This window comes from Vulpes lagopus, chromosome 7 (genome assembly GCF_018345385.1).
Source record: "Vulpes lagopus strain Blue_001 chromosome 7, ASM1834538v1, whole genome shotgun sequence".
NCBI classification, from domain to species: Eukaryota; Metazoa; Chordata; class Mammalia; order Carnivora; family Canidae; genus Vulpes; species Vulpes lagopus.
In genome coordinates, this window is record NC_054830.1 from 77,760,478 (window position 1) to 77,785,807 (window position 25,330).

General features: G+C 43.5%; 1 long non-coding RNA gene across 1 annotated transcript in view; it reads left to right on the forward strand.

Annotated features, from left to right (window-relative positions):
• Positions 1-5,542: 5,542 nt before the first annotated feature.
• LOC121494373 overlaps positions 5,543-25,330 on the forward strand; it is a 68,043-nt gene continuing 48,255 nt past the window's right edge. Inside the window, exon 1 of the long non-coding RNA XR_005988798.1 lies at positions 5,543-5,744. This is a non-coding gene — a long non-coding RNA (uncharacterized LOC121494373). The remainder of the gene's footprint in view (positions 5,745-25,330) is intronic.

The window sequence follows — 25,330 nt, forward strand, 5'->3', positions numbered from 1 at the left end:
ACAGAAAGAGAGGCAGAGACATAGGCAGAGGGAGAAGCAGGATTCCCACTGGGAGCCCGATGTGGGACTTGATCCCAGGACCCCTGGATCACCACCTAAGCCAAAGGCAGACGCTCAACCACTGAGCCACCCAGGTATCCCTGTGCTACTTCCCTCTTAAAAGGATATTTGTGATTACATTTAGAGCGCACCCAGATAGTAGAGGATATCTCCCCATCTCAAGGGGAGATAACTTCATCACACCTGTAAAGACCCTTTGCCATATAAAATAATATTCATAGGTCCCAGGGATCAGCATGTGGACCTCATTTAGAGCCATTATTCAGACCATGTGAGCTCTTATTATCTGGATTCTGGTTGTCTTTGGTCTGTCCCTTTCTTTGCACCCCAAATACTTTCTATTTTGCAAGATAGCAATTTGTCATAGTTTATTTCTTCTTTTGGAATTTAAGTTCCCTGAGGGCAGGAATTGGGGCTGATTCACCTTTCTCTCTACAGAGTCCAGCACATATAAATATCATGTAATTGTGGAAGTATTGAATTGAATGAGCTACACATTTTCCTTGAGGGCATCAGAAACAGCTGTGGTGAAAGAGGAGCTAGTGAATGGTGGTGTCCCAATGTACCACCCTTTTGAAGAGGAAGAGGCTGTCCCCCAGGACTCACCGTTGCTTTATCCTATGCCACTGCCTCATGCCTGTACAGGGAGGAGGTGAGAGCAAAGGGAAAAGTTGGCTGTCTTCTCACCAATGTCTTTTTTTTAAAGATTTTATTTATTTATTCATGAGAGATACAGACTGAGAGAGAGGCAGAGACACAGGTAGAGGGAGAAGCAGGCTCTCCGCAGGGAGCCCGATGTGGGACTGGATCCTGGATCCCAGGATCACGACCTGAGCCGAAGGCAGGCACCCAACCTCTGAGCCACCCAGGCGTCCCTCACCAATGTCTTTGACTCACTGACTCATTCATCAGATTTTATTGCCTATATCTACACATAAGTCACATGGCCTTAGGAGTCTCTTTTTGGTGTCTTGTGGAAAGGCTTTGGGTCATACCTGTTATGTGCATGGGCAAATTCCCAATCAATGAGGTGGGATGGAAGGAGGCTCAGGTTACCTTGGCTCAAGACCTAACTTTGCTGCTGCCTTGGATAAGTCACATCTATTCCTGGAGTGTCCACGCAAATCTGCCATTGCATTTACCACATTATTAAAATATAATAATATATAGTTTCTTCATTCTCCTTCCATTCCACGAGTTACCTGAGGACAGTGTCTATGTCATCTTTGTTTTTCCATTCATTATCTTAACACCTGGTATATCATAATCTCTTAGAAGTAGTATAATAGTATAGTAATGATGAAGACAGAAGCTATTTATGGAGAACTTTCCATATGCCAAGCACTGTTTTGTGTACTTTTACATTGTAACTCATTTAGTACTTTAACAATTCTATGAATTAAATAGTATTATTATCCACACTCTGCAGATGAGGAATCTGAAGCACAGAGAGGTTTAGTAACCTGCCTAAAGTCACACAATTAGTAAGTGGCAGAGCCAGGGTTTACGTTGAGGTCCTTTGCCCATAGTTCATGGTGTAAAGTACTCTGTGCAACATGGTTTACTTGAAGAGTGGAATAAAATGGGGACACCTGGGTGGCTCAGCAGTTAAGCGTCTACCTTCGGCTCAGTGTGTGATCCTGGAGTCGTGGGATCGAGTCCCACATTGGGCTCCCTGGATGGAACCTGCTTCTCTCTCTGCCTGTGTCTGTGCCTCTCTCTCTCTCTCTCTCTCTCTCTCTCTCTCTCTCTCGCTGTGTCTCTCATGAATAAATAAGTAAAATCTTTAAAAAAAAAGAGAATGGAGTAAAATGTGGAAATGTGGATCTTCAAGATCTGTTAAGCTCTGATTTCCAGATCAGAGCTTAAGTCTCAAAAATGCCTCTCAGACTGGAAAAAGGGACATTTACTCTGGCATGGCAATGTGGACCAGGGAAACAGGTCTACACTGGTACAGGCAGGATCTACTGCTAGTGGGAGTTTGAATCCTGACTGTGGCACTTATGGATGTGACCTTGACAAAGTTATTTTGATTCTCTTCCTTGATTCTCAGTTTCCTCATAGGGCAAAAGGACAATTATACCTATGTGGTAGAGCTACTAGGAGAATAAAATAAAAATACAAAAAATAAAAGAGAATATCTTATGGAAAAGTGCTTGGTGCAGAGGAAGGTCTACAGAAAACAGTGGAGTTCAGGGTGTAATTGTTACTGAGTTGGATATTCTTTAGAACAGAGCTTGGTGGGCTATTTAGGTGGGCCAACTTCTCAAGGATTACTGTAAGAGATCCCCATGGTAAAAAGTGAATCCAAGGGTATCTGCTTTCTGGATTTATGGACTTTGGATGGAAATGTAGCAGCTTGCCTATGTGTGTGTGTGTGTGTGTGTGTGTGTGTGTGTGTGTGGTGGAGCAGTCTTGGCATCAGTTGCTGAGGATGAGGGGGGAAACATAGAGTGGAACGAATAGGAACCAGGAAGCAAGGAAATATATTCAAATTCCAGCTCTGCCGTTACCTTCTTGTGTGATTTGGCAGGTTTGGCAAGTCACTAACATCTTTGGGTTACTGGTTCTCCAACTCCAAGATGAGAGGGTGTAGAATTTAAAAATCTCTACCACCAGCCTGGAAATTCCCAAGCCAAATTCTTCAATGAATGAAAATTCCTCTAGTATCCATCTCTACCAAAGGAGCAACTGTTTTTCCTTCCTGTCGGCAGTTGCTATGTATTTTTTTTTAAGATTTTATTTATTTATTCATGAGAGACAGAGAGAGAGAGGCAGAGACATAAGCAGGCTCCCTGTGGGAAACCCGATGTAGGACTTGATCCTGGACCCTGGGATCAGGCCCTGAGCTAAAGGCAGATGCTCAACCACTGAGCTACCCAGGTGCCCCAGTTGCTCTGTATTTGAATCAGGCATCTGTGAGCAGCTTTTTGTTCTGGTGGTTAGGCCCCCCCCCCCCCCTCAAGTTAGCAAGAAGCTCCAAGACGCCTACCTATCCCAGCCAGGTTGGCTCAGACCTCTGGACAAGAATACCCAATCACTCAACAAACATTTATTTTATTTTTTAAAAAGTCACATAGTTAGTGAACAAAGGATAATGGGAGAAAACACAGATAAGCAAAATGAACAAAATTAAAATCTCTCATAATCCCATCACCTAGAGATGGTTACTATTAACATTTTGGCCTCTATTCTTTCAGATGCTTTTTTCTATGTGAATTTAAATGAAAAAATTAGTTCCATGCAATATATACATAACATCTTGCAATGTGCTTTCCCCACCTAACATTATACTGTGAGTGTATATTATATATTCTACATTGTTAATGGATGCAAAGTATTCCATTGTATGGGTGTGATAGTGAACCAATCTCTTGTTGGACCTTTCAGTTGTTTCCATTCTTCACTCTGATGAATGTCAGGGCCCTTAAATATTTGAGTACAATCTTTCAGGCTTTCTTAAATTTCTCAGAAGAGGAATTGCTGGCTTGACAGATTTGAACATATTAAAAGATTCTGATACACATTTCTTTTTGCTTTCCAGAAAGTTTGTATGGAAACAAATTCACCATGAGATGAGTTTATGTATTATCACTTTAAGAGCAAATAGGAAGGGTGGTTATTTTAGTCAAGGTTTGGTGGGATCAGGGAAAGCTATGCAAATGAGGTGTCTAGGTAGAGATCTGGATAGATAAGTAGGAGTGAGCCAAACAAAGAGAGACAGTATGTGAGAAGGCCCAGAGGCATCACACTCTGAGGACAGAAATAAGTTCCATGTGGCTCGTTTGGAGGGCAGGCAAGTAACAGGAAACTAAAGATAAAAGCCAAAACTCATTGTAGGGTGATATAGATTTGATTTCAGGAAGGTTGCTCTGGTTTCAGTGTAGAGAGTGGATTGTAGGATACAAGACTGAAGATTAAAAAGTTAGGAGGCTGTTGCAATCTCCCAAGTGAGCAATACAGTGGTGGCCAAGACTGGGATAATGACAGCAGGAATGGAAAAAGACAACTAAAGGGACATTAGAGAGGTAAAAGGATAGGACTTAGTGATTACTTGGATTGTAGGAGGATGGGAAAAGGTGAGCCTTAAAAAATGGCTCTCAGGTTTATTTTCCTCTCCAGGAGGATGGAGAACCTGGGCATTGCCCTATGGTTTTGTGATAGGAAGATGGTATGTTCAGCTTGGAACTTGCTAAATGAGAGGCTCCTGTGAATCCATTCGAGGGCGGTATCCTGTAAATATGTGGATCTCTAGAACAGTGAGCTGGGCTGCAGGGGCTGCGGCAACCTGAAGTCTTGGGGAAGATGATGTCAATTCACTCCTTACCAAAGGAACAGATGGATGCCTGAAGAGAACCTCAAGGCACACCAACTCCTAAGGGATGTGTAAGGGAGGAAGAGCCTGCAACGAGCCTGGGAAAAAGCCAGGGCTAGGAAGAAAACCTTGAGCACCTGTTGTCCTGGAAGCCAAGGGAAAGGAATTTTTCAAGGACAGTGGTTGGCATACCCTGATAACAGAGCTGTAACTCACACTTTCTCAAGGATTACCTCTTTTAAATCTCCCCACAGATTACTGGGGTGGGGACCTTCGTCATACAATTTTGAAAGAGGAAACTGGAGACCCAAAAGGGAATTTCCCGAGGTCCAGTAAGTCAATGGCAGACAAAATTTGAACCCAGGTCTTGACTGGCAGTGTGTGGGCCAGAGGGAGAGCCGCGCACATGGAATTTTAGTGTGAGGGATCCCCGGGTGGCTCAGCGGTTCAGCGCCGCCTTCGGCCCAGGGCGTGACCCTGGAGACCCCGATCGTCAGGGAGACTCCCCCTGCAGGGAGCCTGCTTCTCCCTCTGCCTGTGTCTCTGCCTCTTTCTCTCTGTGTGTCTCTCATGAATAAATAAATAAAATCCTTTAAAAAAAAATCTTAAAAGAAAAAAAGAGTTGTAGTGTGAGCTTCTGAGGTGGATGACAGGAGAAATAATCCATGGCCAGGGCTCAGCGTGCACCTAACGTGTGCTGACACTCTCCAGGCCTCGCCCGCACCCCTTCTAACCTTTACAAGCACCGAGAGGTAGTAATTTTATTCCTAGTGCACAGAGGAGCTCGGGGCCCAGAAGTCGAGTGACCTGTGGCACATCACACCCCTCCGCAGGTGTTGGGGCGCGCTGGGAACCCAGGTCCTCAACCCTCTCCAACGACGACCCCGCGACGGCGCGGCTGCGCTTCCCCGAGGAGGGAGGCGGCGGCCCGGCGGGAACAGCCGCAGGCGCCCCGGGGACCCCCGTGGGCCCCTCGCCCCCGCGCGCATGCCTGGCCGCTGAGGCGTGAGAGCCGCTGCCCCGGGCCCTCCCTCCCGCGCGCCTTGCACAACCGGCCCAGATAAGTGCTGCGTCTCTGGGCAATTATCGCCTTCCTGCCGCCACCGGGGCCGGCCGGGCGCAAAGCCAGAGGCCAGGGGACTCTCAGCCACCCAGGGAGAGCGGGAGCCGCCGCGGAGGCCCGGCAGCAGCGCCCCGCGGTTGCACAACGCCCGGACGCGGGCGGCGGCTGCGGCGGCGGCGGCGGCGGGCGGGGAAGCGGCGCGATGACGTCACGCGCAGCCCGGCGCGGGAGCCCCTCCCCCTCCCGCCCGCCCGCCCCTGGACCGAGCGTGACTGGGGAAAGCCGGGGCCGCGGGTTCGCTGCCAGGTAGTCGGCTGCGGGCCGTTCTCTTCCTCCTCCTCCTTCGTCCTTCCTTCCTCGCCGCCGTTTCCTCCCTTTCCTCCCCGCGTCGTCTCGTGTCCCTTTCCTGCCTCCCTCCTTCCTTCCTTGTCCTCCCTCCCTCCCTCCCTTCCTCCGTCCCTTCCCCTCTCCCCTCTCCCCTCTCCCCCTGCTTTCTCCCCCCTCCTTTCTCCCCTTTATCATTTCTTCACTCTAAAAAAATTTTTTTTCCCCTAAGGCCTGCTTTTAAATGGTGTCAAAAAACACAGAACACAAAAATCTACCCTCGGAAGCGCACAGGGGGTTAAGCACATTCGCACGGTTGTGCAGCCCCCAATCTCCAGAACTTTTTCGTCTTGCAGGATTGGAACGGGATCCTCCTCCTCATCCCCAGCCCCTGGGAACCACACTCTGCTCTCTTTTCCGTCATTTCTTCCTTTTGCCTTTTTATGCCTTTCTTTTTCCTCTATCTCCCCTTTTCCCTTCCCCTCCCTCCTTCCATCTTCCTCTCTTTCTTTCTCTTCTTGAAAACCCGACGGCCCTGTTGCAGGCTGCCAGCCCTCCACAGGCCGAGCCAGGGGTTGGGCCAAGAGGCCTGTCAGCGAGGCTGTTAGGGGGCTGGTGAGTCATCATTCCTCCCCCGTGTGTCAGGGCCAGTGGGCGGCCCCTGGAAACCTCACCTGGCTCTTCCCTGGTAGGCAAACATGTCCAGCAAGGAACTTTTGCCAGGAAGAGTTAATTAGAGAGAGGCCCTGATTCCAGCAGAGTCTAGGGTCAGGCTGGGAGCCCCTCTCTCCTCTGGGCCTTCCCCAACCCTGGGGCTCCCCTTCTAGACAGTGTAAGACGGCCTCGATGATGCTGATGGTGATGGTGATGATAACGGGCTGACACAAAACTTTACAGTTTACAAAGCATTTCCATAGACATGATCTCATTCTTGTTCTCACAACAGTCTTGGGAGGTAAGCTTTATTATTCCCGTTTTACAGGTGAGGAAACTGAGCCTCAGAAAGGTGAAGGGATTTGCCTATGGCCATGGAGCTGGTAAGCTGTAGAATTGGCAAGGCAGGGACCCAGATTTGTATCACAAAAGCAGAAAAAAGGTGGCTAGGTTAGAGTTTAAAACATTGCTCTCTTCTGCGTTCCCATACCATCTTGCTTAGACCTCTTGAGTGCAGACCTCACCTGATGGAGGCACAATAGGGGGCAGCCACTGAAGGAGTGCTGGAGGTGTTTGATGGCATGCAAGGCAAGGGTAAAAGAGCTGATTTTCCAGGTAGTTAGGAGACTTTTAAAAGTCTAATTGGGTTGCCACTAAGCAGTCCCTGAGTTATTGAGAGAATAGAGGACCTGTAAGTGTGGATGGAGTTGGCAGTTCTCCCACCTTTTCTGGTAGACTCTCTGGCTCACCAGAGTACATTGTTTCAATTCCTTTGTCATATGTTGGTATGGAAATAATTTTTAGTGTCCTGGGAAATTGTGGTAGATTATTAATGTTCACCAGTATCCATTTCTCTTCTACTTTTTAAGAAAGGATTTTATTTATTATTTGACGGAGAGAGCGCAAGCGCACGAGGGGCAGAGCGCAAGCGCACGAGGGGCTGAGTGCAGCAGAGAGGGAGAGGGAGAAGTGGGCCCCCCGTGGAGCAGGGAGCCTGATGTGGAGCTCTGGCCTGGAGTCCTGGGATCATGACCTGAGCCCAAGGCAGATGCTTAACCAACTGAGCCACCCAAGCGCCCCTCCATTTCTCCTCTACTTGTGGGTACTTGGAGGCATATGCTCCCCTGGCCCTTTGAAGTAAAGCAGTACCCTCTAGGTTAGAACATTCAACGCTCTATTCAATATTTATTCTTTATTCTGTCTTCTCTGGCTGCACTGAGGCTGTACTTTGGAATGTTGGAGCTTTTTGGCCTGAGTCTCAGAGAGGTTACCATGAATGTACTCCCCTGTCAACTGTTACAGATATGTAGAGTAAGAAATAAATCCTGGTGGCATTAGGTCGCTCAGATTTAGGCTGCTTGTTACTGTGGCTTAATCTAGCTTATTCTGACCAATAGATTTGCATAGAGGAATCAATATAATAATAATATATTGCATGCCTAGCCAATTTATAAAACATAACTTTCATCTTTTGAAACAAGATGTAAATATTTTAAAGACAAAAATATTAAAACTGCATAATCTCGGAGGTAATATAAACTTGATTTATATTTTCTTCCCTAAACGTCTCTTTTTCACTTTATAAAATGTTTTTAGGAGTTTCATTGAGATATAGTTTAGGGACTCCTGACTGGCTCACTGGGTAGAACATGCAGCTCTTAATCTCAGGGTTGTGACCTCAAACCCCATGTAGAGAATGGAGCCTACTTAAAACAACAACAACAACAACAACAAAAAACCAAACATATAATTTAAATGCAATAAACTCTACTTATTTAAAGTGTGTAATTTGATAAGTTTTGGCATTATGTATATACCTGAGAAACAATTACTGCAATTATGGTAGTGAATATATCCCTTACCTATAAAACTTCCCTTGTGTCTCCTTTCCCTGTCCCTTCCCACCAACCTAACCTTATCACCTAGTCACCAGGCAACCATTGACCTACTTTTGTCACAGTAGCTTAATTTCCATTTCCTAAAATTTTATATAAATGGAATCATACAGTATGTACTCATTTCTGTCTGGCTTTTCATCACTCAGTATAATTCTTTTGAGATTATTTCAGATTGCTGCATGTGCCAATAACTTATTCTTTATATTGCTGAGTAGTATTCAATTGTATGGAAATATCACAATATATCCATTCCTGTCTTTTTTTAAAAAAGATTTTATTTATTTATTCATGACAGACACACACAGAGAGAGAGAGAGAGAGGCAGAGACACAAGCAGAGGGAGAAGCAGGCTCCATGCAGGGAGTCCCATGTGGGACTCGATCCCGGGTCTCCAGGATCACACCCTGAGCCAAAGGCAGACGCTAAACCACTGAGCCACCCAGGGATCCCCCAATCCATTCCTGTCTTGATGGACTTTAGTTGTTTCTGGTTTTTGAATTACAGGAAAATGACTATAAACATCTGTGCATGAGTCTTTGTGTGGACGTGTGCTTTCATTGTCTGGAGGAACCTAGGAAAGATGTGACTGAATCATTGAACTTTCTAAGAAACCACCAAACCGGGGCACCTGAGTGGTACAATTGGTTAAGCATCTGACTGTTGGTTTTAGTTCAGGTTGCATTCTCAGGTTGTGAGATTCAGCCTCGTGTCGGGCTCCGTATTCAGCATGGAGTCTGGTTAAGACGTTCTCTTCTTCTCCCTCTACTCTGTGCGTGTGTACATAGTCCTTCTTTCTCAAATAAATAAGTAAATCTTTAAGAAAAAAAAAGAAACCACCAAACTTTTTTCCAAAGTAATAGTAACATACATTCCCACCAATGATCTATGGTAGAGAGTTCTAGATCTTCCACATCTTTGCCTATAATTTATATGGTTAGTCCCTTTAGTCTTTTTTATTTTAATCATTTTAGTAAGTGTGCAGTATATGTCATTGTTTTTAAAGGTTGTGATAAAATGCACATGCATAGGGGCATCTGGGTGACTTAGTGGTTGAACATCTGCCTTTGGCTCATGGTGGATCCGAAGATCCTGGGATCGAGTCCCACATCGGGCTCCCCAAAGGGAATCTGCTTCTCTCGCTGCCCATGTCTCTCTCGGCCCCTCTCTCTGTGTCTATCGTGGATAAATAAATAAAATATTTAAAAAGTGTACAAGCAAAAATTTGCCATTTTAACAGTGTAGAGTGTGCAATTCAATGGCATTTAGTACATTCACAATATTGTGAGCCATCACCACAACAGTTACAGAATATTTTCATCACCCTAGAAGGAAGCCCCATACTTTTTCTTAAAGGCTAATTTTTAAAAGAATTTATTTATTCATGAGAGACACAGAGAGAGAGAGGCAGAGACACAGAGAGAGATAAGGCAGAGACACAGGCAGAGGGAGAAGCAGGCTCCATGCAGGGAGCCCGATGCGGGACTCGATCCTGGGACTCGATCCTGGGACTCGATCCCAGGACTCCAGGACCACGCCCTGGGCCAAAGGCAGGCACTAAACTGCTGAGCCATCCACAGATCCCTCATCCCCATACTTTTTAAGAAGTCACTCACCATTCTCCCTTCTCCAGCCTCTGGCAGTCAGTGATCCATATTCTCTCTCTATGGATTTGCCTATTCTGGATATTTCATAATGGAATGTGGAATAAATGGAATTATACAACACGTAGTTCTTTATAACTAGCTTTTTAAACTTAGCATAATGTTTTTGAGGTTCATCATGTTGTAGCATGTATCGGTATTTCATTCTTTTTTTGTGTCCAAATAATATTCCATTGTGGGATCCCTGGGTGGCGCAGCAGTTTAGCACCTGCCTTTGGCCCAGGGCGCGATCCTGGAGACCTGGGATCGAATCCCACGTCGGGCTCCCGGTGCATGGAGCCTGCTTCTCCCTCTGCCTGTGTCTCTGCCTCTCTCTCTCTCTCTGTGTGACTATCATAAATAAATACAAATTAAAAACAAAAACAAAAACAAATAATATTCCATTGTATGACTATATCAATTTTGTTTATCCATTCATCAGGTGATGGACATTTGGGTGGTTTCTGCCTTTTGGGGTATTGTGAATAGTGCTACTATGAACATTTGTGTATATTTAAAAAATATATTGTAGGAGTATTTTGCATGAGATCTACTGTCTTAACCAAATTTTTAAATGTACAATAAATCACTTTTGACTGTAGGTATCTTGTAGAAGTTTTTGTTTGAACACCTGTATTCAGTTATTTTGGATATACACCTAGGAGTGGAATTACTGGATCATATTGGTAATTTTATGTTTAATTTTTTTGAGGGACCACCAAACTGTTTTCTGTGGTGGCTGCATCATTTTACATCCCCACCAGCAGGGCAGGAAGGTTTCAATTTCTCCAGATCCTTGTCAACACTTATTATTTTCCATTGTTTGGATAGTAGCCATCCTAACAGGTGTGAGGTGGAATCTCATTGTGTTGCCTTTGTCTTTGAAAGATAATTTCACTATGTATAGAAGTCTAGCTTGATGGTTATTTCTTTTGTGGATAAAAGATTTTACTGTACTCTCTTCTACCTTTCATTGCATTCAACGATAAATTTGTTGTCATTTCTTATTTTCCACTGTGAATAATGTGTCTCAGGTTGCTTTCAAGATTTTCTCTTTATCATTTGGTTTGAGCAATTTGTTTATGATGTGTCTTGGTGTAGTTTTTATATTTCTTCTGTTTGCGATTTATTTGGTTTCTTGGATCTGTGTGCATTTATAGTTTTCAACATAATTGGAAAATTTTTTATCATGATTTAGAAAACAGATTTATTGAGGTATAGTTCACATACTATATAATTAACCCATGTCAAGTGTATAGTTAAATGTATATTGTTATATATATATATATGGATGATGGACATCCATCACCACAATCAACTGTAGAGCATTTCATTTTCCTAAAGAGAAACCCTCCTCTTTTTAGCTGTTGTTTTCCAATGTACCCTCCCCTACCGTCTACTCTTGTTCTCTATAGATTTGTCTATTTTAGATATTTTATATCAATAGAATCATACAATATGTGGTCCTTGGCCATTATTCCTTTAGTGTTTTTTTTTTCCCTGTTCCCTCCTCCCATTCTCCTTTAGGACTCTAATTTTTTAAAAAAGTTATTTTGAAAACGGTATTTCAGTATAGTTGGTTTCCTTTATAATTCTTTGTTTTATTTTATGCATTTAAATACATTATTCTAAAATACACATAGGCTTCACTGGACTGCTGCGGGGGGGCGGGGGTGGTCCTTGGCACAAACATGTTAAATAGAGTATCCCTATTTTGAATAATGTTATGGATGACTGTTTTTCAAACTGATTTTTTTTAAAAAAGCTATGCCTCAGGATAGTAATAGAGGCTGCAGTGGAGATATTCTTTGCTCACATAAGCATGGAAACACTCAGGGAAATATTTGACATCTTTTTCTGTTGGATTTATCAGAGCCTTTTATTTGCTAAAATGCTTGTGTGTATCTGAGAGGAAATATGCATGGGCAGCATTTTCCAAGTCAGTATAGCACGTAGTATATACTTTTTTCAGTTTGTTATTAAAAAAAAATTTAGGAGTGCCTGAGTGGCTCAGTTGGTAAAGCATCTGACTCTTGATTTTGACTCAGGTCACGATCTCAGGGTAATAGGACCTCAAGGTAATGCATTCAGTGTGATGGATTTCTTTTCTTGCTGACACTCACAGGCTATTTGCAACATTACTATGGGGCTGATCTGTTAAGGGAAAGATTCTTTTGAATCTGTCATGCCTTTACTACTTGTGCATGGCATGACTCAGTTCTTCCACAGTCTTTTTCCATTTGAACTTCTGAAAGTTTGTTTCTTACAGGCCTGTGCTATCATTTTATCTTCAGTTAACACCTTGAGATTAGGTGATGGTTAATTGTATGTGTTAACTTAGCGAGGCCTAGGGTGCCAGATATTTGGTCAGACATTTCTCTGATGTTTCTATGAGGGTGTTTTTGGATAAGATTAACATTTAAATATATAAACTGAGTAAAGCAGGTTTCCCTCCCTCATGTGGGTAGGCCTCGTGCAATCAGTTGAAGGCCTGCATAGAATATAAAGACCAATACTTTCCTGAGTAAGAGAGGTTTCCTTCTGCCTGATTGTTTTTGAACTGGGATGTTGGCTTTTTTTTGTGGGTCTCAAGCGTGTTGGGCTTTAGACCAGAACCATCAAACCTCCTGGTTCTCAGGGCTTTGGACTTGGATTGGAAATACATCATTAGATTTCCTGGGTTGCCAGCTTGCTAACTTATCCTGTGGATCTCTGGAGAATCCTGACAAATATAGGCACTGATATCATGTGGCAATAGTTAGGGGTAAAGTATAATTTTTTAGTATTTAAGTATGTCCTATGCAATATCTAGGATATATGTATACTAAAAAAGTATTTGTTGTTTATCTGAAATTCAAATTTAACTGTGAGTCCTGGGTTTTCTCTGGTAACCCTACCTCTAGATGATGCAGATATGATTTTATTTTTAATTTTGGGTACCTGAGGGCCTGGAGGAGGATAGATGGGGCAAGTGGGTTGGGTTAGGTAGGGCCTCCTTGCTTTCTATTGTCGATTCCAAACCTGTTTCTTCCCCTTCTTCCCTCAAAACTCAGCTCCTCTGAAGTATACATTAATGCACTCTTTATCCTCATTCATTAGTATCTTTAGCACTGAGATACTCTTTTCCTGTCTGTTCTTTTTGCTGACATCATTCCTGGTGACTTCAGCATCCACATGGATGAGCCATCCAACATGTTGGCCTCTTAGGCCCGTGTCTTTGTTTCATCTTCTCCTCTGTGATCTCCTCCTTTGTGATGATGCTGAAAAATTTTTAATGCTTGATTAGTTCTAGGGAAACATTCAGCAGGATGTGGGTATGAGGGATGAGAAAATAAAGAAATCAAAGATATCCAAGGTTTTAGGTCTGATAATATGTGTGAATGGGTAATATGTATAGGACTAGGGAAGGAGGAGGGAATAAGAGGTTTAAAGGTAGGAAGAACCAAACGTTTGATTTGGTACAAGTTAAGTCTGAGACACCTAGTAGTCATCCAAGTGTAGATACTCAATATGAGTTTGGATATTTATGAGTCAAAGTCCAAGAGGTAGGCAGAGTGGAAGATACTAGTTTGGGAGACACTGCTGTATAGAGTGTATCCAAAGCTTTGGACCAGAGGAGATCAGCAGAAGATTTAGAGAAGGGGATCTGTGGTCAAGACTTGGAGCACTCTGACATTTGGTCCCAGCCAACATCAACTCATGAATTACTGCAGTGGCCTCTTAATCAGTCTCCCTATCTTTATCTTGTTCCCCTACTCTGTATTGTCCACTCAGAAGCCAGAGTTATTATTTAAAAGTATAAATCAGATCATGCCAACTCTTCTGCTTAAGACCCTTAAATGGTTTTTCAAAGCACCAAGAATAGGGTCTAAACTCCTTATCCTGGTCTACAAAGCTCTGTGTGACCCAGCTTCTGTTTATCTCTCCAGCATCTTTTTTTGAACCAGTCTCTTCCTCATCAGTTACAATGGCCTTCTTTCCATCCCTTGAACACAAATTATATTTCCTGCCTTAAGGTTTGTATATTAGCTGTTCCCTCTGCCTTGAACTCTCTCCAGATCATTTCACAGCTTTCCCTGACACATAGTCAATCAAAAGGAGTCACACAGATAATCTGAATCACATCATCTTGCTTTAATTATCTGTGTAGCACTTACCTCTAACTAATATTTTCTTATTTGTTAAACATCCTGCTAGAACAAAAGCCCTGTAAGAACAGGGATCGGGGCAGCCCCAGTGGCTTAGTGGTTTAGCGCTGCCTTCAGCCCATGGCGTGATCCTGGAGACTCGGGATCGAGTCCCGCGTTGGGCTCCCTGCTTGGAATAGAGCCTGCTTCTCCCTCTGCCTCTCTCTCTCTCTCTCTCTCTCTGTCTCTAATAAATAAATAAAATCTTAAAAAAAAAAAAAAAAGAACAGGGATCTTGTTTGTCTTATCTACAGCTGTACTGCTAGTACGAGGCCAGTATCTGGTACATAGTAACATTCAATAAATAATTATAAAGGAACAAATGGATGAATGAATAAACATGCTCCCATACAACAGTCACGTGCTCTGTAACCAGTATTAAGACTTGCAAATCTTTAATTGAGGTCTACTGGGAGGTTTGTAGTCTAATGAGGCTTTTTCACATGTGAAGTTCTTCCAGACTGGTGTTACCTCCCCATCTCATTCCTGTCCCTCTGACAGACTTGACCAATCGATCAGCACACTTTCTTCTGATGGTTCTGGTCAAGGTTCCACAATATTTTGCAACTTCAGGCACCATCATTAGTCCATCAGAGCTGGCAGAGAGGATAAAATCCATTTGTTATTCCAACTAGGTTGTGGTCTAAACCGCTTTATAGTAGAGTTGTATCTGTAGCTTGGCTTTGGGAGGTTGGACACAGTTGGCTAAGATAAGGTGATGGTATGAATTTAGATCTATTTGTTCTGTTCCCTGGTCTCAAGTACTGACATCAATTCTTTGGCAGGACCCCTGAGCTGGTGCTTGTGCTGTGTCATGAAGAAACTTTCAGTGCCGGGTGGTGTTGGTTAATTGGAGTATCCTGTAGAAAGTCATGGTGTGGGATCCCTGGGTGGCGCAGCGGTTTGGCGCCTGCCTTTGGCCCAGGGCGCGATCCTGGAGACCCGGGATCGAATCCCACATCGGGCTCCCGGTGCATGGAGCCTGCTTCTTCCTCCGCCTGTGTCTCTGCCTCTCTCTCTCTCTCTGTGACTATCATAAATTAAAAAAAAAAAAAAAAAAAAAAAGAAAGTCATGGTGTGAGTCTGTCCTAGGGAAGCCTATAAGTAATATTTAAGCATTTCTTTTGGGGGCTTAAAGTGGGTAGAGCCATGCATAGCCCCTTAATGTCATGATTCGTGACCTGAAGAGGGAGCCTTTGGAGAATGCATTTTTAGAACCAAGCAAGGAATTAGATACTGAAAAGGGAACCTGATACCCTTGTGTACACAGTCTGGGGAGATGCAGTCCTCTGCTGGAGCAGGTTTAGGGTTGAAGTTGGTGAGTATGGATTTGGATATGTTGAGATTGAGGTATCTGTTGTGTATATGCTGGTCTTAAATCCCAGGGGAAGGTTTGGACTGGGGTTAGAGATTTGGAGGTCATCAACATCTATCTGGCATTGGAAGCTGTGATGGGGGATGAGATCAATTGGTCGGTGTGGCCATAATGGAGTCATGATCCTTGATGACAACTTGGAGCTCCGATCTTCATGAAACTCTGACATATATCCGTATGACCAAACTAAAGTCCCTGATTAATGTTTCTTTTTTTTTTTTTTAAAGATTTTATTTATTTATTCATGAGTGACAGAGCGAGAGAGGGGCAGAGACACAGGCAGAGGGAGAAGCAGGCTCCATGCAGGGAGCTAAACCGCTGCGCCACCGGGGCTACCCCCTGATTAATGTTTCTAATGAGAACCAACGATCATTGGTGTGGCCTCAAATGGGTGAATTAACAAGTAAATGAATGAACAAATCACTACTGTATAGCAACATGTTCATGGTCTTCAATCTCAGCCAGGCTCTTAGTACCACTTATCAGTCCTTTTACTTATCCTTCCATTTCTCCGAACAACTATTCATATCCCATTTTTAGTTTCCCATATTCCTTTCTGTATGTCCTACTTTATGGAACAATTGAGACATCAAGTGTGACCTTCCTGGTCTTCCCCCACTTTTCTGCCCTCAAATTCAATATCACTCCCTTTATCTCATTCTCAGAATGTCCTTACTCGTTTAAGACCAGTCTATCCATGTACACTCTGGACCTCACTCTTCCCTTCCAGCTCTAAGACCTTGTTCCAACAATTGTCTCCTTCTTGCCTTTCAGCTGATTTATTAATATTATCCAAATTTCTTGAAGAGTAGTTAGTACTCACTATTCCTACTTCCTCACTGTCTTTACTCCTGAGCTCACTGCACTCTGTCTCCTGCCCCACCTAGGTTTCCCTAAGGACACCAGGAACCCCTATTAGCCAAGCCCATTAGAAGCTTTTCAGTCCAAATCTAATTTAACTCCCCCCTGCCGTGCCACCCTGTATTTGACATCTGAGGAGTCTTTCCTTTTGGTACTACTACTCTGGTACACACAACACTGAATTTTCCTGATTCTTCTCTTACTTGTCTCCTTTGTTGCCTCCTTCTTTCTTGACCTTTTAAAAAAAATATTACTGTTCTTCAGGATCCATCTTTGTCTTATAGCCATTGTCATTCTATAGACTTTCTTTGGACAGTCTTATCCACTCCTGTGGTTTTAGCTGCTGCTTATATGCTGAGGAGACATGGAGGTACCATGGCAAGAATATCCAATGGCTACAAATTGATTTAGGAGAGCAATTCTGGGGCCACCTGGGTGGCTCAGTCAGTTAAGCATCTGCCTTTGGCTCAGATCATGATCCCAGGGTCCTGGGATCGAGCTCCACATTGGGCTTCTTGCTCAGGGGAGAGCCAGCTTCTCCCGCTGCCTGCCGCTCCCTCTGCCTGTGCTCTCTTTTATCTTTCTCTGCCAAATAAATAAGTAAATAAATAAACAAAATTTTAAAAATCTTAAAAAAAAAAAGGAGAGCAATTCTGAACTCCATGATTAAGAAGTGAAGGATCTGGATTCAGGGCAACTCTAGTTATTATTCCATTCCCATTGTATTGTGCATTAGATCTGATTGCAGCTTTCTGTAAATTACGTGTTTTTGCATGTCTGTTGAAGATGTCCACCTAGTGATGACCTGTAATTCCTTACAATCTTGAGATGCCTTTCTCTCTATTCCCTAGTTGATATTTAGGATTTTAATAATCTAAGAGTTCTTATCTGGTGTATTCATGATGGACATGGGGAGGGTACCAAGTTACTGAGCTGATTGTTGCATACTGCTAAGAACTCGCAAGTGAAGGTAGAAGGTTGCTGGGGGCGGGGGGGGGGGGGGAATCCCTGGGTGGTTCAGTGGTTTAGTGCCTGCCTTTGGCCCAGAGCATGATCCTGGAGTCCTGGGATCGAGTCCCACATCAGGCTCCCTGCATGGAGCCTGTTTCTCCCTCTTCTCCCTCTGCCTGTGTCTCTGCCTCTCTCTCTCTCTCTCTCTCTCTCATAAATAAATAAAATCTTAAAAAAAAAAAGAAGGTTGCTTGGGCTACTGTCTAATAGAGGTGAAGGATGCACCACTTAAGATCTTCTCAGCCTCACCACTTCTTATTCACAGTGCTGCTGTGGTTACCACGTTTATGTGGATGCTGCCTTCCTGTGAGCTCACTGCGATAGTGTTTTACCCAAGCCCATATTGCATGACTCTCTCCTCCACCCTGGGACTTCCCTGGTGACTCTCCTGTAAAGCCCATGTGATGCCCGTAGATGTGCAACCCAGAAACACGGGGGGAAATTAGCACTCTGTGGGAGAAACTTCAATCTCTGGGAAAGGGAGCTGTTGGATAAATTCTTCCCCCTTTCCACCTGCAGGCAGTCCTGAGACTAGGGTAGACGAACACATCCTGGCTTGCCTGAGACTTTCCTGGATTTAGCACTGAAAGTCTCATGTCTTGGGAAGTCCTATGCAGCTCAGTCCTACAAAAATCAGGATAATTGGTTACTCTACCTGAAACGAAGATTGTCTGGGGGCATTTCCCTGAGGTTGAAAATGAGGCTTTTTTAGTAGCAGCTATCTTGTATTGGTCTCTTCTTTCTGCTTCACTCGCCTTAACCTGCACTGCTGCTCTCTAATAAAAGAGTAGCTCATAAGCACCCTGACTCATGCTCTGCTTTCTGGGGAACCCAGGCAAACTGAAAGAGGTAGCTTGACTTACTCTGATGACAGCCATAGGAGTCATGGCTGTGGGAAAAGGGTTGTGAATTACTGCAAAGAGGAAGGAGTTTCTCTGAAATTCACCTAAGTTTCACTGGCACCTGTGCATGGCCTCATCTTCCAGCCATGTGAGCTGTGTCCTTTTTGGCCCTTGTCTACCACCACACTCCAGTTGCACTTTATCTCCCAGCCACATTGTGCCGTATGTTGTTCCCTATACGTGCCATGCTGCTTCAGACTCTGGGCTCTGCTCGTGCCTGGAATGCCCTCCCTACCTTCTTGTGAGTGACACCCCCCTTCCAAAGCCTGCTGGCCAAGGCTGGGGAGAGCTCCCTCCTCTCTATGTGGTACATATCTCTTTTTTAAAAAAATTTTATTTATTCATGAGAGGCAGAGAGAGAGAGAGAGAGAGAGAGAGAGAGAGAGAGAGGCAGAGACACAGGCAGAGGAAGAAGCAGGTTCCATGCAGGGAGCCCGACGTGGGACTCGATCCCGGGACTCCAGGATCACGCCCTGAGCCAAAGGCAGATGCTCAACCGCTGAGCCACCCAGGGATCCCCAACCTGGTACATATCTTTACTGCTCTTTCACATATTGTTTTCTGTTTTCTCTGTTCATTCACTAGAACATGAATTCCTTAAATGCAGGGATTTTATCCTGTTCAATTCCATATCCCAGCACTTGTCATATTCCTTGCTCAATATGGATTTGTTAAATGAGTGAATAAATTTTCCCAGCAACTCTGTGCAGTCACTTGTGGTGGTCAGTTGTAACAAAATAAAATTGAGGCTTGGAGAAGGCAGGAGTAATGAGGTAGGTTAGAGAGGTCAAAGTCTCTCTTCACGGTACTAGTCTCTCTAGACAAAATATTCCTGGCTTTTCCAAGCACTGTAAGCAGAGGGGCAGCCAGGAACTCAGAAACACACATAGAGTGAGATTCCCGTGGTCTAGAAGGACACGGAGGTCCTTCTAGGTCTAGTACAATCCTTACCAAGCTTACCTCTTGCTTGGAAGGCAAGCTCCCAGTTCCACTGTCACCCTGACAGCCTCTCTGTGACACTGCTACAGCTCTCTACCTGTCCTGGTTTTCAGCTCTCCCTTTGTTTTAATCTTGGAAATGCCCTTACTTTCCTTGACATTTCCTGTATCTTTAAAATGACTAAAACAAATATTACTCAGCATTTCTGGGTGTTTTGTTGTAGGGAGCTTCCAGGATATTTACTCTGCTACTTTGCCAGGAGCCCCTCGTTTCATCACCTTCACCACTCCTGCTCCATCTTGATATGCTTCTCCACAATGAAGGACAGTTGTGTAGAGAAACCTAAAATGTTACCTCTTGACCCTAAAGTTCTGCTAAAGCCACTATGGAAAGGATTGACCTTGGGGCTGAAAGATTTTATAGTTGGAGCTTTGCACATTTGGAAGGCTGCTACGCAACATCCCATGAGGGTGTGGACAGGTCTGGGGAGGAGAGCTTCACACCCAACTGGGGTCCTCTTCCCAAGGCCAGCCCCAGTCCCTTGACTCTCTACTGCCCACACAATTAATCCCAATCTTCTCGGCCTGACCGTAAGGCCTTTTGCCTGTTGACATCTCCAGTCTCACCTCCCCTTTCAACCAGTTATACGATCCTCCTGATATTACTTGGACACAACCTATCCTTCCTGCCTCCAGATGTTGTCTCATGCTGTCTCCCTCCCATAGTACCCTTTCCCCGGGTTTTGCCTCTCAGATTTCCCCTGCCCTCCAAGGATCAGGTCCAAGATCACCTCCCAGGAAGGTTGGGGACTCTGACTATCTCCCAGTTCTCCCCAGCCCAATTCTGGCCCTTCTTATGGCTTGTTGGCCATACCTTACAGTGGTGAGTCCATATCTATACAGTTCTGGGGGAAGCCACCTTTGGCCTGCCAGTGCTCAGCACAACACCTTGCTCATGGAAGGTGCTCAGTGCATTTGTGTGGAATGATGAGAACAGGTTGTGGGGGCCTGGCTGCCACAGAGAGGTGTGAGGAGCCTACCAAAGCAGCATACTCCTGGTCACTGGGAGATGACCATCTCATGGACCCTGAACTTGATGGAAGATGACTGTTGAGGCTGCTTTCCATTTTCTCATTTAGCACTGAGGTTGAATGTTCAAAGGCAAAGGTCTGAGTGGAGGAGAGTTTAAGGCTCTTACTTTCCATGTCCTGAGAGGAGACAAATGCTACATCCTGAAGGTCCCTCAGCTACCATCACTCTATGACCCAGACCATGTAGCATCCCTTAGTATCACCTCACTCAGCACCTCTGAGCAAATGGTTGGGAAGTCAGCTGATGGTGGAGGAATTTTAAGAGTAATTTTGAGTATGTGGAATTTTTGCCTTATATGCTTAGGTTAGCCTCTAGCTCCCATGCCAAGTTTGTCTCTACCTTAGCACCAGCACCTAGTATAGGACTTAGTGAGAAGTGCTGTTGTATAAATGAATGACTCCTCTGACATTGGAATAAGGAGGACCCTTGATGATTGTTAGACCAATCACATTTTATGGAGAAATTATCATAATAAACATTTATCAAAAGCTGTCTCTATACTAGAACCCATGCTGAATATTTTACATACATTATCTAATTTTATACTTTCAACAAGAATGTGAGCTGGAAGTTATCGTCCCTATTTTTAAATTAATTAATTAATTAATTTAAGAGAGAGAGAGAGAGATTGAAAGAAAGAGCATACATATATGAGCAAGGGGGAAGGGCAGAGGGAGAGAGAGAGAGAGAGAAACAGACTCCTGGCTGAGCAGGGAGCCAGACACAAAGGGCTTCATCTCAGGACCTGGAGATCATGACCTGAGCTGAGGCAGATATTCAACTGACTGAGCCACCTAGGCGCCCCCCTATTTCTTTTTTTTTTTTTAATTAAAAAATATCTACTAAGAGCTAGCATTGTTTCTTTCATCAGGTAGTTGTCTTGGATAATCTACTCAAGGGTGATCACATAGTCTGACTTAATGAAACCTGTATCCTTGTGTACTGATGGAAACTGGCAGCACATACTGAGGCCCATATTTCTGGATCAGTTGGTGCCAGTTTGAGCAGACACAGCAAGAGTGAGAACTCTGGCTGTAGTTTTGCAGATGACTCCAGTAGAGCTGCTGGTGACCCATCTTGCTTTCAGGGGTGCAACAAGATGAAAAGTTGTCCAGCTGATGACTTGCAGAATCCGCTGTGTTCACAGCCCACTCACCCTATGGTATACTGCTTGTCATTGCATCTGAAGGAAATAGAGATGCATGGAAAGGCAGAAACTTGACCTGGTCACCTAGCCTCTCAGGCAGGACAGCCTCTTTATCCAGAGGTGCCTTCATTCCTAGGCCTTCCAAGACACCTGGCTGCAAGGACACCATGAGGAGAGAAAAAAAACATTTCAAGTGCATTTTAAGAACCACCTTCATTCTCTTGCCCTGTACGGAAGGAGCATGTACTCAAAGACCCAGCCAGGAAGAAAGATTTGATCTGGGCAGGATCCATTTCCCATGGCGACGCCTTCTTGAGTAGAAGCTCTGGTATGAAGTAAGACTTGTTTAAAGCAGTTAAAAGCAGCCATCCCCATTGTGTCAAGTGGTGACAGTATAATCCTCCTTAATAATTTTGTTCCCTCTCCAAACTCCCCTCCATTATGCACCCTTAAAATGTGACTTCAGATGCCTCTTTAGGTTTCTAGTCCTATAAGTGCAGGGGGATTTGGCGAGAGGGGAAGAGGTAAAAAGACTGTCTCTCTTGCACTCATATCACTCAATGATGCATCGCTTGAAACACATCCCCCCATTGTTTTAGCTAGAGCTGTTTGTCTTAAAGTTTTTTTTTTAAATGCAAATTTAAATTATGTACAAAGAGTAGAGATATTAGTGTGTTAAACCTCCACATCTCCACCACCTAAGTTTAATAATATCAACATATATGGCTGATCTTGCTTCATTTATACCAAATCTACTCCTATCCCCTTACCACTGGATTATTATTATTATTATTATTATTATTTTAAGATTCTATTTATTCATGAGAGAGACACAGAGAGAGGCAGAGATATAGGCAGAGAGAGAAGCAAGCTCCATGCAGGGAACCTGATGCGGGACTTGATCCTGTGACTCCAGGATCACACCCTGGGCTGAAGGTAGACGCTCAACTGCTGAGCCACCTAGGTGTCCCACCACTGGATTATTTTAAAGGAAATCCCAGATGCATCTGGAATATATGCATCTTTTATCTCTAAAAATAAAGATGCTTTTTTCCCTTAATGTCAGGAACATGACAGGGATGTCCATTCTCACCACTGTTATTCAACATATTGGAAGTCCTAGCCTCAACAATCAGACAACAAAAAGAACTAAAAGGCATCCAAGTCAGCAAAGAAGTCACTTTCACTCTGCAGATGACATGATACTCTGTAGAAAACCCAAAAGACTCTACCAAAAAATTGCTAAAACTAATACAGGAATTCAGCAAAGTTGTAGGATATAAAATCAATGCACAGAAGTTTGTTGCATTTCTATACACCAACAATGAAGCAGCAGAAAGAGAAATCAAGAAATTGATCCCAGTTACAATTGCACCAAAAACCATAAGATACCTAAGAATAAACCTAATCGAAGAAGTAAAATATCTGTACTCTGAGAACTATAGAACACTTACGAAAGAAACTGAGGAAGACACAAAGAAATGGAAGAACATTCTATGGTTATGGATAGGAAGAACAAATATTGTTAAAATGTCTACAATACCTAAAGCAATCTACATATTTAGTGCAATTCCTATAAAAGTAATACCAGCATTTTTCACAGAGCTGGAACAAACAATTATAAAATTTGCATGGAACCAAAAGAGACCCTGAATAACCAAAGTAATGTTGAAAAAGAAAACCGAAGCTGGAGTCATCACAGTTCTGGACTTCAAGCTATATTACAAAACTGTAATCATCAAGACAGTATGGTACTGGCACAAAAACACATTGATCAGTGGAGCAGAATAGAGAACCCAGAAATGGACCCTCAGCTCTATGGTTGGCTAATCTTCAATAAAGCAGGAAAGAATATCCAATGGGAAAAAGTCTTTTCAACAAATGGTGTTGGGAAAATTGGATAGCCACATGCACAAAAATGAAACAACCATTTTCTAATACTATACACAAAAATGAATTAAAAATGGATTAGATTAAAGACCTAAGTTCAAAATGACTGAAAGACCTAAATGATGGAATCTATCAAAATCCTAGAGGAGAACACAGGCAGCAATCTCTTTGACCTTGGCCACAGCAACTTCATGCTAGACATGTCTCCAAAGGCAAGGGAAACAAAAGCAAAAATGAACTATTGGGACTTCATCAAGATAAAAAGCTTTTGCACAGCAAAGGAAACAATTAACAGAACTAAAAGGCAACCTACAGAATGAGAGAAGATATTTGTAAATGACATAGCAGATAAAGGGCTAGTATCCAAAATCTATCAAGAATTCATCAAGCTTGGGCAGCCCAGGTGGCTCAGTGGTTTAGCGCTGCCTTCAGCCCAGGACCTGATCCTAGAGACTTGGGATCGAGTCCCACGTCAGGCTCCCTGCATGGAGCCTGCTTCTCCCTCTGCCTGTGTCTCTGCCTCTCTCTCTCTCTCTGAATAAATAAATAAATAAATAAATAAATAAATAAATCTTTAAAAAACAAAACAAAACAAAAACAAAAACAAAACCACAATGAGATACCACCTCATACTGGTCAGAATTGCCAAAATTAACAACTCAGGAAACAAGAGATGTTGGCAAGAATGCAGAGAAAGGGAAACCATCTTACACTGTTGGTGGGAATGCAAACTGGTGCAGCCACTGTGGAAAACGATATGGAGGCTCCTCAAAAAATTAAAAATAGAACTACCGGGCAGCCCTGGTGGCAGCATTTTGGCGCCGCCTGCGGCCCAGGGCGTGATCCTGGAGACCCTGGATCGGGTCCCACGTCGGGCTCTTTGCATGGAGCCTGCTTCTCCCTCTGCCTGTGTCTCTGCCTCTCTCTCTCTCTCTCTCTCTCTCTTTCTGTGTGTCTCTATGAATAAATAAAAAAAATCTTTAAAAAATAATAAAAATAAAAATAGAACTACCCTATGGCCCAGCAATTACACTACTAGGTATTTTTCCAAAGGGGCGCATGCACCCCAGTGTTTATAACAGCAATGTCCACAATAGCCAAAATATGGAAAGGGTCCCAATATTCATTGGCAGATGAATGGATAAAGAAGATGTACGTACACACACACGAATATTACTCGTCTATCAGAAAGAATGAAATCTTGTCATTTGCAATGACATGGGTGAAACTAGAGTGTATTATGCTTTTTTTTGTTTTTGTTTTTTAATTTCATTTAAATTCAATTAATTAACAATGTATTTTTATTTCAAGGGTAGAGGTTAGTGATTCATTAGTCTTATAAAACTCATTAGAGTGTATTATGCTAAGTAAAATAAGTCAGTCAGAGAAAGACAAATACCATATGATTTCACTCATATGTGGAATTTATGAAACAAAACAAATGAACATAGGGGAAGGGAAGGAAAAATAAAATAACAGAGAGGCAAACCATAAGAGATTCTTGATGATAGGGAACAGAGAGTTATTGGAGGGGAGGAGAGTGGGGAAACGGGGTAACTGGATGATGGGCATTTAAGGAAGGCACTTGATGTAATAAGCACTGGGTGTATTATTTTTTTTAATAAATTTATTTTTTATTGGTGTTCAATTTACCAACATACAGAATAACACCCAGTGCTCATCCTGTCAAGTGCCCCCCTCAGTGCACGTCACCCATTCACCCCCACCCCGTGCCCTCCTCCCCTCCACCCCCCCTAGTTCGTTTCCCAGAGTTAGGAGTCTTTATGTTCTGTCTCCCTTTCTGATATTTCCCACACATTTCTTCTCCCTTCCCTTATATTCCCTTTCACTATTATTTATATTCCCCAAATGAATGAGAACATATAATGTTTGTCCTTCTCCGATTGACTTACTTCACTCAGCATAATACCCTCCAGTTCCATCCACGTTGAAGCAAATGGTGGGTATTTGTC